The following is a 14,341-nucleotide window of genomic DNA, read 5'->3' on the forward strand; positions in this document are numbered from 1 at the left end:
CAGAATGGAAAAGAAAAAGTCACTTCTACATTTAATTCAACAAGATTTATTTCAGAGGCACATGAATAGAGGTTCTACAACTGGATGCGTGAAAAGAAAGTCATGTCAGAGGTCTCTTTTAATCTAAAAGAAGGAGAGTACCCTGAGATTTATGAGCATATTGAAAGAAAAGGATGGAACAATTTAAATGATCAAAAGCCAAAAATGGGTCAAGCCCTAGTACAAGAGTTCTTAACTAATGTTTGGCTTACAGAGGAGCAATATTTTGTGAGAGCGAAGGAAATTGATTTTAGTCCAACAACTTTCCGAAGACTCCTCCATCTGAGAACCTTTTCCTCTGCATAATCATGTGATTTTAATAGAAGGTTGAAGAACAATAATAAAAGATATGAAGATGTGATAAGAGACATTTGTATACCAGGGACACAATGGATTAGGAATTCAAAGAACAAGCTAATCCAGATTAGAAGGTGTGACCTCAATCCGGTGGCAAAGGATTGGATGAAATTCATTCACCATAATATCACACCTACAAGCAACGGTTCTAAGGTTATCAAGGCCAAAGCCATCATGATATATTCAATTATGATTGGCGAAGAGGTAAGAGTGGAAAAATTGATCCCTCAGGAAATGTATCATCTTGCCTCAACCACATTTCCAAACTTCATCCTGGGATTCCCAAACATTACTCGTTGCCTCTATGAGGCTGCTAGAGTTTTTATTGTAGGTGATATTCTTATTCCATTTGAGGGACTGATTACCAGGAGAACCATGGAGTTTGTAAAAGGAATACCACAAAGTCTTCATCTTCAGCAAGAAGAAGACCAAGAAGAAGAGAAAGATAGATGAAAACTACCTCTACCTCCACCTCTAGCTCAAGAAGGAATAAGCCAATTCTAATATCTTCAGCAAGCCCAAGACATGAATCAATTTGATTAAGACCAAATTCAAAAAGCTTTACAAGACATTTCCCAACAACTCTAATTCTAAGAACAACAACTTCAATATCAAAGGAACCAACAAGCTCAAATCTAACAGTTACTTGATTGGCAAAATCAACAGCACAAAGAGTTTATGGAGTTTAAGCATTTAGAAGAATGCAGGAATGGCAATCGAGTGGAAGGTAAGTTAAATGCTCAAGCAATGCTAGGCTACCTATGTTCAAGGCTTCAACAGGTGCAACCAACATTACCACCATACCCAAAGATTGCAAAGAAGCTTGTACATGAGATGAGAGAGTTCAAACTTAATCATGAAGAAAGATTGCAGAAGAGCATGGAGGGGCATGAATTTTGGGAGTTAAGGACCTTTACTCCTTACACAGAAGTACCAAATGTGTGGGAACCTAGGAACACTGAGGACAACAATGAGGATGATTGATGAATAATTCAAAGGTGGTGAAGTTCCTTTCGTGTGTTTTTCATATTATGCTTTGTGTGTTTCAATAATAATGCTTGTATGAGTGACCTTTTTTATTTTGCATGCTTTATGTGTTCTATTTTACGTTGTCTTTAAAATTCAATAAATAAAGCTATTTGTCCTCAAAGTGTGAGCTTGTACTAAATGTTGTTCAAAATAAAAGAATTTTAAGGAAGTTTTAAGTGTCAAAAGCAAGGAAGATTAAGAAAAGAAGAAATAACTTGAGGATGAAACCATAAAATGAAATTTTATGATTGTGAATTTTTTCTTGAAATACTAAGATAGAAGAGGACATTTGGAGAAATATTACAGAGGTTCTCAAACATCTATACAACCAAGAAGTAGTAGCATGAGCAAGAAAGAAATTAAGGCCCAAGGCTCTAAGCATTAATTACTAGGAACTTTACGAAAGAAACAAAGAACTCAAAGAGTTATGATCCTAGTAAATGCTTGTAGTGAAACTATGTCAGAGAGAGAGGCTTGAGCAAGTAAATTCTTAGGGGTGTTTCAATACCTAGCACCTTGAACCAACTGATTCGGGAGTATTAATTGAAATCTTATCTAAAGAACCGCTTTGAGACAAAACACCTAGAGTCGAGGCTAAGTAAAAAGAGTATGAAGGAAAGAAAACAAAGATGCAAGAAAAAGTGCAAGGTTACTTCAAGGTGACAACATATAAAGAGGCCTCTGTGACATCATTTGAATGGAATCCCAAGATCAAAGAATCTCAATATAGGAATTAACAATCGAGGAATTTCATGCATGGTCACATAATCAAATTATATCATCATTTCTTGATAATCTTACTTAGATCTTGAGCTTTCTTCAATCGAGTTTGCTTAAAAACAATAATTGTGCATAACTCTAGCTTGCTTTAGGACAAGCAAAGTTTCAAGTGTGGTGTTGTGATGCATTAATATCTTTGGTGATTTTATTAGTTGTTTCCCTTATAATATGCATAAAATAAGTCAATATTCCTTGTTTTTTTTATGAATTCAATAATTAGTAAATCAAGGCTTTACGTCATTTGATTTCATGAATTTCAGGAGAAATTGGAAGTAAACTAACAAAGGAACATGCAGTAGAAGAATGAAAGAAGAAGCTTGTGACACAAGTAACAAGACAAGCAAACAAAGGAGCTTCTATTTGCATTTGGCGGCTACCTTAAGGAGTTTGGCAGCCAACGCCAAAAACAAACAGAGAGGAATCAAAGATGTAATGCACTTGGCGGCCAACTGGAGTCATCTAGCGGCCAACGCAATAAAAGAAGCCATGTGTACGCGCATCCCTTTACGTGTACGCACAAGCTAAGGAATTCACGCGCACGTAATTATCTCGCGTATGCATAACTGGGATTTCACACATACGCGGCCTTCCCACGTTCGCACAAGTAGTGAAAAACCCATGGAGGCCAATGCCAATGGAGTGCCAGCCGACGCCAAATGGAAACAAAAGCTATTAAGCTAGGAAAACCAATTGGCATCCCATGCAAGAATAATGGCAACCAACACCAAATGGAAATAGAAGCTATTAAGCAAAGGAGAAAGCAAGTGTCATCTAATGCCACTTATTTGGTGGCCTATGCCAATTGTAGCCCAGGTCTTGGGAGTCAGCCTCTTTACAAATCTTGAAATTCTCCAAGACTTTGAAGGAGTAATTCAAAAGCATCACAAAGCCCATTGAATCAATGGGAATTTGAGCTTGAATGTAAGTTGAATTTGAGTTGCATTTAAAGAAAAAAGGAAGGAAGGAACTATAAATAGAGCTCTCACGTCTTGGAAAAGTGGATTTCTCTTCCCCTTCATGGACTTTCATTTTTCAGACTTTTCTTTCCACTCTTCTCTATTTCATTTATTTCATATTTTGTAAGCCATGAGTGGTTAATTCCCTTTTTATCGGGAAAAAGGAGTTCTATTGTAATTTAAGAAATCAATTGTGATTTACTCTTCATCTTCTTATCATCTTTCATTTGCTTCTTTAGAAAGAATCTTCATGAAATTGTGTGTCTCTATGTCAAAGGCTAATCTTCATCTCTTCTTATGAACAATTAGATCATAGAATTGGCAATTGATCAAGTTAAGAGAGATTGAATTACTAAAGAATTGAAATTCAATTACTTATGATTTGCTAGGGGATCAATGATTGTATGATTGAAGATTGAAATGAACACCAATTGATCCAAAAAATTCAGTATCTCTATACCCCAATGATCTTCTCCTTGTTCTCTTATTTACTTTGTTTATTAATTGATTTCAATCAATGTTCATTTGCATAGCTTCTTTTACATTCTTGCAATTTACATTCCTAGTATTTACATTCTTGCACATTTAATTTCCAGCAATTTACATTTCCGTTATTTACTTTCTTGTCATTTTATTGCTTTCAATTTCTTCTTGCTTAAGTAATTTACATTACATACTTTAGTATCAATTGTTCATCATCAAATTGTGAATTGTCTAACTAGAATACCCAATCAATCATTGCTTGCTTAGCTCTTAAATCCCCATGGGAACGATGACCCACTTACCATGGTATTACTTGATGCGATCCGATGCAGTTGCCAGAGGTTTTGCGAAAATTCTGTATCAGTTGTTGGTATTGTCAGCTATTGTGTGTAAATCCTCAAACTCTTGAATCTCTTCCACTGCCTCAGCTTCTTCTCTTTGATCTCTAGATTTCTTCCTTATTCGAAAGACTGTTCTCTCAATTTTTCGATCAAAATGGAATATTTCTTTGTGCTTATTGCCTTGCATAAACACAAAGACAACAAAGAAAACTGGAATTTCTAACATCACAGTGAAAAAATTCTAGGTGAGGTGAAAAATTAAAAATATAGAAAAATAAAGCTCTAATATAGGTAATCAATTGACCAAATTGATGTCAGTCTCGGTTAATCCCCAGAAACTATACAAAAAACTTGATGCGAAATTTTGCAACACCAGAACTCGGCAAGTGCACTAAATTGTATCAAGTAATACCATGGAAGTAGGTTATCATTCCCACAAGGATTAACGGACTAAGCACACAAGAGTTAATCGATTATTCTAACCATACAATTGCACATTAGGATTTCGAGGATATCCTAGTAGCAAAAATAGAGAATTAACTAAAGGCAATTTGTAAACAATTAAGAAAGTAATATGATTGGAGAAACGTTAAGGCTTTGGAGATGTTTAAAACTTCAGGAAGAATGCTTTTCACTATCTACCTTGATCATGCAAAGATGTATCTTACGGCAAATCATAATTAATCAAACTCTAGTCCATTGGTGATTCAATTTTCCTCAACCTAATAAACCATCAATTCGTTTATTAGTTAGTTAAGATAAGAGATAAAGTGTGTTCACTGATTTTAAAGTCACACAATTCTCAAGACCTAAACCTATTTGATTTAATGTAACTTTTCAAGCCAAGTTCAAAACTTAAAGAATTAGAAGAAAAAGTTTTCATGCTCAATTCTAAGAAACAACTTTTCTAAGAAGAATATAGATTTCAATTCAAATGAGAACTTTTTCCAATAGCAAACTCTTGTGATGAAGTACAAAAACTTGTTTCTTAAGAAAACATCAATGCATTAATCAAGATAAAAAAGCAATAACATTAATCTATTAGAACAAACAGAACTCCTAACCTTAACAGAGGAGATTAGTTGCTCATGTTGTGCTGAAAACAAAAACTATGAATTCCAAAAACAGCTCTAGGAAGAAGACTCATGTGTGTGTTTTATTTCTATTAAATACTAACCCTAAAAAATAATTTAGAATTCAAACTAATTCAAAAATGAACTAAATCAAATCAAATTAAATCAAATCTAATTAATTCTTCTCATGTAGTTTTTCCTCTCAAGTTAAGTAGTAGGTGATTCTCTTCATAAGTGACAAATCTAATCTTGATTTCATGGGCTTGTGCTAATCTTGAATCATCCAATTAAGTTATTGAAGAATTGAAGGATTAATGAAGGATTTGGAAAGATTAGTGAAGGAGCCAAAGCCTTGGGAGTTGGGCCAAACTCATGCATTATACTCCTAGGCTTTAGCATATAATGCATGGCCTTTGTGCTTGCTACTGGAGGGGTGCTTGAATTCCTCCTTGAATCCCCACCAATGCTTAGATTTTCAATGGCCTCTAAGATTCTAAATTTGGCACACCAAGACTTGAAGAATTCTAACACAAGTGATGAGACTCCGAAGTTGTTGATTATTGAGATGTATTCTAGGGTCCCAGACTTTGTTTGTCAACACCCTTCCATGTTGATCTTCAAGCTTTCAGTTAGGTGACCAAACCTTTGAATTCTCCTTAAAACTCAAAATCTTCCTTTGAAATCCATTGAATTTGGCTTTATTCCACCTTCGGACTCCAAAGTTTGAGCTTCCTTCCACCATGTACTTTGATTCTAGTTGCCAACCAATGTCCAACTCTTTCTTAGTCACCAACCCACAAAGAGCTCTAAGTTTACCATCCATTTCTAACAAAGCATATTGATATGGCTAAGAAAATTAAAAGATGAAATGATTACCCACTCAACTTATAATATGGAAGGTGACTTAGCAAGGGAGATATCGAATGGATGTGCTATGGTTGTTCCCTCTCCCTTTGACTCTTTCTTAACAACCTCTACCTCTTGGAAAGCTTATTCAAATCTCATCTCTTGTTCACCCACCTCTTCCAAATCATCTTCCTTGTTCCTCAAGTTACGTCTTGGACGTTGTACATGGTCTTCTTCAACACCAATTTCAAATTTCACAAAAGAAGGCTTGACAAGACTATAGAGGTGATTGGTTAGTATGGACAAAAAATATCAATGATAGAATCTATTTCTTGATCAACCTCTCCTAACCTTTCAACCACTCCGTTGAATTCACTGCACTCATCATGCTCACCCTTTAGCGATGAATTCTTTAATTTCTCCTCTTGTCGCATTTCACGCTTCAACTCTTCTTGTTCAATTTCTCCTAAATCTTCAACCATTTCTTCATCTTCAACGGTCTTAAATTCCTCCACTTGTTGCAATACATGCATACATTCCTCATTTTTCAATTGAGATTCTAACCTCTCTTTCATACTTTGCTCTTCGATTTATTCTCCACGTTTGCCAATGGGAGTGCCTTGATTGCATGAATGTTGTGAGGCTAAGTGGGCTATGGCTTCGGCAAAGATAGCCATGAATTCTTGTTTTTCCCTTCTTGCCTCCCTTTATTCTTGAAGAAATAAAAGGAGAGTACCATCTATGGAGGTTTATGGTGAGAAGGAGGTTTCATCAATTGGTTGAAGGTCTTCATATGTGGGAGGTGGGTTACAATGGTGAGAGTATTGAGGTAGTGTATATGGAGGTAATTGTTCAAGGGGATTACGAGAGTGGTGATGTTGGAATAGTTGTGGTTCAATTGGTGGATGTTCATAATGGTCACAAGGGTGTTCATAAGGAGGATATGGATTCCAAGAAAGTGTTTGGTGGTGGTAGAGTGTGGATTGAGAGTATGGTGGTTGAGAAAATTATTGAGGATGGAGGTCTTAGGGATATAGTGGTTGAGGTTTATAATCATAACAAGGACCACTATATCCATTGCATAGGTATACACGATAGGGAGGATTACAATCATAGCAGAGTGGAGGAGGCGATTGTCATGAGGATTTTCTATATACATGTGGCTCCTCTCTCAAGTGATAATTCCTTCCTTGGTGAAAACTGTCATTAGAATTGCCATTTCCTACAAAACTTCCACAGCCATATCCAAAGCCAAAAGGATGAGAATTCATAAGGAAGAGATAAAATAAAAACAAGGAATATCATCAAAAAGCAAAGAAATATGAAACTCTTAACTACTAGCGAAAACAAGCAAACAAACAAAAAGGCAAACTACTCATAATATTCATATATTCACAACAGCCCATAACAAGCATACATTACAACTCCCCAGCAATAGCGCCAAAAACTCGACGATGAGCTATTGTTGGTTCAGAATTTCACAAAATATTTCCATCAAAGTATAGTCCAAACCAATAACTAACTCTCGGTAAAAGTTTAATTTTGTTTGTCACAAAGTCAAACCAATAAAAATATCGAGAGTATTAGATCTTGGGTCTTCTCTCAAAGAAATTATAGTGAGGTGTACATATTATCGGTTATGAGAATAAGAGGTGATAAACCCCAATTTTGTGGTTTATCTTGTGCTTAATTTATGGGATTTTATCAACTTTTCTCACATTTATTCAATGAAATAGCATGGTTTTGTGAATCTCTCCTAATTTATACTTAAAAATGAAAACATGCTCTTTAGGCCTTTAATTAGTCAAATTTAATTCACGTTTGATTCCACTCGTTGCCTTGATATGTTTGTTAGTGAATTTAGGATTGAAAGGGCAAGGAATGGATCAAAGAGGTGAAGAGAAAAGCATACAAGATGGAGAATTCATGGAAAAATAAGGATTTGGAGTGCTAAGAGTGACGCACACGCATGATAGACGTGCACGCGTGAAGAGGAGGTTGTCCAGGTGACGCGTACGATTGACATGATGCGTACGCATGATAAGAAAAAGCCAGACGACGCGTACGCGTGACCCATGCGTACGGGTCACAATCAGCACATGACCTCATTAAAGTGAATACGCTGGGGGACGATTTCTGAGCTACCCAGGCCCAAATCTAACTCATTTTGAGGCTATTTCATGCAGAATTCAAGAGGGGTCAAAGGGAGAGCAATTAGTTAGGTTAGGAAGCATGCCTTAGGTTAGTTCTAGAGAGGGAAGCTCCCTCTTCTCTCTAGAAATTAGGATTTTTAGTTTATTTTTATCTTAGATTTAGGTTTTAATTCTTGTTTTCATCTTTTTTTTTTTTTACAATTTCTTGTTCTTATATCTTTGTTCTTCTTAGTTTTGTTGTTAATTTCCCCTTTGAGCCTCTTTTATGTTTATGAGCACTCTTGTTAATTTTTCTTTTCATTTAATGCAATTTATGTTTTATGTTCCTTTCTTGTTTATTTGAGTTGCTATTGTTAATTTCTTGTATTGGGTAGTTGTAGAATTTATATTTCTTGTAATTTTACTATGCTTTCCTTTTATGCCTTCCAAGTGTTTGACAAAATGCTTAGTTAGATTAAAGAGTAGTTTTTGAGCATTCTTGGCTTGTAAAGAGAAATTGGGCAATCTTGAGTCATTAATACCCAATTTAGATTGGTGATCTAGAGTTGTTAGTTAATATTGTTTCCATTGACTCTAATCTCTTGCTAATTCAATTAGTGAGTTGATGAGGACATTTGGATTGAGATTAACTAGTCTTATTTGACTTTCTCTCAAGCGAAGATAACAATATACCTTCTTCTATTGTTGGAGATGACTAAATAGGATTAGCTCTTGTTAATTATTGTATTATGATTGATGACTAGGATAGAAAGCCTATATTCTCAATTCATGCCATGAATGTCTCTTTTTATTACTTGCTTTATTAGTTGCTTGCTTTATTTTCTTGTCCTTTTATCAACCCAACCCCCCATGATACTCATAACCAATAATTGAGCACTCGATTGTTTTTCCTAGGGAGAACGACTCGGGACTAATACTCTCAGTTATTTTTATTGGGTTAGACTTGTGACAACCAAAATTAAACTTTGATTGACCACCACATGCATACAATTCTTTCCCTCAACATAGCCCTCAATAACCTTACTCACAAGCCCCATACCACCAATCACCTCTATATGATCCTAATCCATACCCACCATACCAACAACTATATGAGACATATTTAGAGCCACCACCATTTCAATCCGAATACTCACCACTTTCATACACACCACCTCCATACTTTCACCAAGATGAACCACCTTCCAACTATGATATCTTCCTTCCAAACAATAAACACTCTCTTCCACCACCGCCTTCATTGGACGAATCTCTCAAATCCCTAATGCAAGAATAAAAAGATCTCTATTCTCTCCTTCAAAAACAATAAGAAGAGCATAAGGGGTTGGAGGCTGATGAGCGGGTATTTTATACGCTTTTTGGGGTTAATTTCATATAGATTTTAGTATATTTTAGTTAGTTTTTAGTTTATTCTCATTCGTTTCTAGGCAAAATTCATATTTCTGGAGTTTACTATGAGTTTGTGTGTTTTTCTGTAATTTCAAGTATTTTCTGGCTGAAATTGAGGGAGCTGAGCAAAAATCTGATTTAGGCTGAAAAAGGACTGCTGATGCTGTTGGATTCTGACCTCCCTGCACTCAAAGTGGATTTTCTGGAGCTACAGAACTCCAAATGGTGCGCTTCCAATTGCGTTGGAAACTAGACATCCAGGGCTTTCCAACAATTTATAATAGTCCATAATTTGCCCAAGGATAGATGATGTAAACTGGCGTTCAACGCCAATTCCATGCTGCTGTCTGGCGTCCAGCGCCAGAAACAAGTTAGGAGTTGGAGTTCAACGCCAGAATTGGATCCAAAGTTAGCGTTGAACGCCCAAAACAGCCTTATGCACGTGAGAAGCTTTAGTCTCAGCCCCAGCACACACCAAGTGGGCCCCAGAAGTGGATTTCTACACCATCTATCATAGTTTACTCATTTTCTGTAAACCTAGGTTATTAGTTTAGTATTTAAACAACTTTTAGAGATTTATTTTGGATCTCATGACATTTTAGATCTAAACTTTGTACCTTTTTGATGGCATGAGTCTCTAAACTCCATTGTTGGGGGTGAGGAGCTCTGCTGTGCCTCGATGAGTTAATGCCAGTATTTTTGTTTTCTATTCAATCATGTTTGTTCCTATCTAAGATATTCATTTGCGACTTATTATGATGAATGTGATGATCCGTGACACTCATCACCATTCTCACCTTATGAACGCGTGCCTGACAACCACCTCCGTTCTACATTAGATTGAATAAGTATCTCTTAGATTCCTTAATCGGAATCTCTGTGGTATAAGCTAGAATCCATTGGCAGCATCCTTGAGAATCCGGAAAGTCTAAACCTTGTCTGTGGTATTCCTAGTAGGATTCTGGGATTGGATGACTATGACGAGCTTCAAACTCGCGAGTGCTGGGCGTAGTGACAGACGCAAAAGGATGGCGAATCCTATTCCGGTATGATCGAGAACCTACAGATGATTAGCCGTGCGGTGACAGTGCACCTGGACCATTTTCACTGAAAGGAAGGATGGTAGCCATTGACAACGGTGATCCTCCAACACATAGCTTGCCATAGGAGGGACGTGCGTGCGTGAAGAAGAAGATAGAGAGAAAGCAGAGATTCAAAAGGCAAAGCATCTCCAAAACTCCAACATATTCTCATTTCCTGCATAACAAGTAACCTTTAATTCATGTTCTCTTGTTCATTTGCAAGTCAATTGATAACCAATAATTAATATCCTGACTAAGAGTTGCAAGATAATCATAGCTTGCTTCAAGCCAACAATCTCCGTGGGATCGACCCTTACTCATGTAAGGTATTACTTGGACGACCCAGTGCACTTGCTGGTTAGTTGTGCGGAATTACATAGTGTGAAGTAATTTTCGTGCACCAAGTTTTTGGCGCAGTTGCCGGGGATTGTTTGAGTTTGGACAACTGACGGTTTATTTTGTTGCTTAGATTAGGAAAAAAATTTTTCTTTTTGGTTTAGAGTCTTTTATTATTTATATCTTGTTAAAACACTTTAAATTTATAGCTCAATTAGTTAGAGCGTGGTGCTTATGTTCTTAGTAATTGGCTATCTTATTTTCAAAATATTTTTCAAAAATAATTTTTCTTTGAATAAATCTTGTGCCAAACTTTAAGTTTGGTGTTTTCTTGTTGATTTTTCTTTGTTTTTCGAAAATTTTAGTTTGATTTTCTAAAAATTTTAAGTTTGGTGTTCTTTCTTCATGTTCTTGTGTTCTTGTGAGTCTTCAAAGTGTTCTTGAGTTCTCCTTGCGTCTTGATCTTAAAATTTTTAAGTTTGGTGTTCCTTGGTGTTTTCCCTCCAAAATTTTCGAAAACAAGGAGCATTAGATCTAAAAATTTTAAATCTTGGGCTATCTTATTGTTTCTCTCTCTCCTCCTTAAATTCAAAAATATCTTTTCTCTCTATTTTTAAAACAAATTTTCGAAAATTATTTTTAAAATTCAGTTTTTTTTTCAAAATTTAAAATCTTTTTCAATTCATATCTTTTTCAAAACTTCCTGACCACTTTCTCTCTCCTCATTTTTTTTCGAAAATCTTCACCTATTTTTATTTATTTTATTTTAATTTATTTTCGAAAAAAAAAATATAATATAAATACATTTTTTATTTTACATCATCTCCCTTTCTCCATCATGGATCTAAGTGGAAATGAACAGTCCAGGAGGACTCTGGGGTCATATGCTAACCCCTCTACTGCTTCATATGGGAGTAGTATCTGCATACCCTTCATTGGAGTCAGTAGCTTTGAGCTGAATCCTCAGCTCATTATCATGGTGCAGCAAAGCTGCCAGTATTCCGATCTTCCACAAGAAAAACCTACAGAGTTTCTGGCACAGTTTTTACAAATTGCTGACACAGTACATGATAAGGAAGTAGATCAGGATGTCTACAGATTATTACTGTTTCTATTTGCTGTAAAAGACCAAGCCAAGAGGTGGTTAAATAACCAACCTAAGGCTAACATAAGGACATGGAAACAGCTGACAGAAAAATTCCTGAATCAATACTTTCCTCCAAAACGGATGACACAGCTAAGGCTAGACATCCAAAGCTTTAAACAAGGAGATAATGAATCTCTTTATGATGCCTGGGAGAGATACAGAGAGATGCTAAGAAAATGCCCCTCTGAAATGTTTTCAGAGTGGGTTAAGTTAGACATCTTCTATTATGGGCTTACAGAAATAGCTCAGATCTCTTTAGATTGCTCAGCTGGTAGATCTATCCACATGAGAAGACAATTGAAGAAGCTCAAGAGCTCATTGATACAGTTGCTAGAAATCAGCATCTGTACTTAAGCAGTGACCCTTCGATGAAAGAAGAGGCTAAAACAGTAACTGCTGAACTCAGTCCTGCAGAGCAAGCTGCTGAATTCAATCAGCAATTGGATTTTCTAACAAAGCAGTTAGCTGAATTCAAGGATAAACTACAAGAGACAAGGATGGCTAATATAAACATGGAAGTAAAATTAAAGCAAACAAGGCAGCAGCTGTCAAAACAAATAACAGAAGAATGCCAAGCAGTTCAACTAAGAAGTAGGAAAGCACTAACTACCCCACTTCAAAGCAGCAGGAAACCAAGAAATGAGCAAACCACCCAAAATCCATCTGAGGACAGTAAGAGCCCAGGGAAAAATAATTCTGGCGCTAAAACGCCAGAAATTTGGTGGAAGGCTGGCACTGAACGCCCAGACCATGCTCAAGACTGGTGTTCAACGCCAGAAACAAGCAAGGATCTGGCGTTGAATGCCCAAAAGGAGCACAGTTCTGGCGTTCAGATGCCAGGAAGAACTAGGAAGCTGGCGTCTAACGCCACTCCAGCTCCTAACTCTGGCATTCAATTGCCAGTGAGGGATCAGACACACACAAGTGCTGATGACAACCCATCTAAAAAGGCTTCCTCAACCACTTCTGTAGGAAATAAACTTACAGCAACTAAGGTTGAGGAATATAAAGCCAAGATACCTTATCCTCAAAAACTCTCCCAAGAGGAGCAGGATAAGCAATTTGCTCACTTTGCAGATTATCTCAGGACTCTTGAAATAAAGATTCCATTTACAGAGGCACTTGAGCAAATACCTTCTTATGCCAAGTTCATGAAAGAGATCTTGAGTCATAAGAAGGATTGGAGAGAAACTGAAAGAGTTCTCCTCACTAAAAAATGCAGTGCAGTCATTCTGTAAAGCTTTCCTGAAAAGCTTAAAGACCCTGGGAGTTTTCTGATACCATGCACATTAGAAGGTAATTGCACCAAGACAGCTTTATGTGATCTTGGGGCAAGCATCAACCTAATACCTGCATCCACTATCAGAAAGCTTGGTTTAACTGAAGAAGCTAAACCAACCCGGATATGTCTCCAACTTGCTGATGGCTCCATTAAATATCCATCAGGTGTGATTGAAGACATGATTGTCAGAGTTGGGCCATTCGCCTTTCCCACTGACTTTGTAGTGCTGGAAATGGAGGAGCACAAGAGTGCTACTCTCATTCTAGGAAGACCCTTCCTAGCAATTGGACGAACTCTCATTGATGTCCAACAGGGGGAAATAACCCTGAGAGTCAATGAAGATGAGTTTAAGTTGAATGCTGTCAAAGCCATGCAACATCCAGACACATCCAAAGACTGCATGAAAGTTGATCTTATTGACTCTTTGGTAGAAGAGATCAACATGGCTGAGAGTCTCGAATCAGAGTTGGAAGACATCTTTAAAGATGTTCAGCCTGATTTGGAGGATTCAGAGGAAATGAAAGAGCCTTTGAAATTTCCTCTGGAAGAGGAAAAACCTCCTAAACCCGAGCTCAAACCATTACCACCATCCCTGAAATATGCATTTCTGGGAGAAGGTGACACTTTTCCAATGATCATAAGCTCTGCTTTAAATCCACAGGAAGAGGAAGCACTTATTCAAGTGCTAAGGACACACAAGACAGCTCTTGGGTGGTCTATAGGTGACCTTAAGGGCATAAGCCCAGCCAGATGCATGCACAAAATCTTATTGGAGGATAATGCTAAACCAGTGGTTCAACCACAAAGGCGGCTAAATCCAGCCATGAAGGAAGTGGTGCAGAAAGAGGTCACCAAATTACTGGAGGCTGGGATTATTTATCCTATTTCTGACAGCCCCTGGGTGAGCCCTATCCAAGTTGTACCCAAAAAGGGAGGCATGACAGTGGTTCATAATGAAAAGAATGAGCTGGTTCCTACAAGAACAGTTACAGGGTGGCGCATGTGTATTGACTACAGAAGGCTCAACACAGCCACCAGAAAGGATCAT

Source organism: Arachis ipaensis, chromosome B04 (assembly GCF_000816755.2).
Source record: "Arachis ipaensis cultivar K30076 chromosome B04, Araip1.1, whole genome shotgun sequence".
NCBI classification, from domain to species: Eukaryota; Viridiplantae; Streptophyta; class Magnoliopsida; order Fabales; family Fabaceae; genus Arachis; species Arachis ipaensis.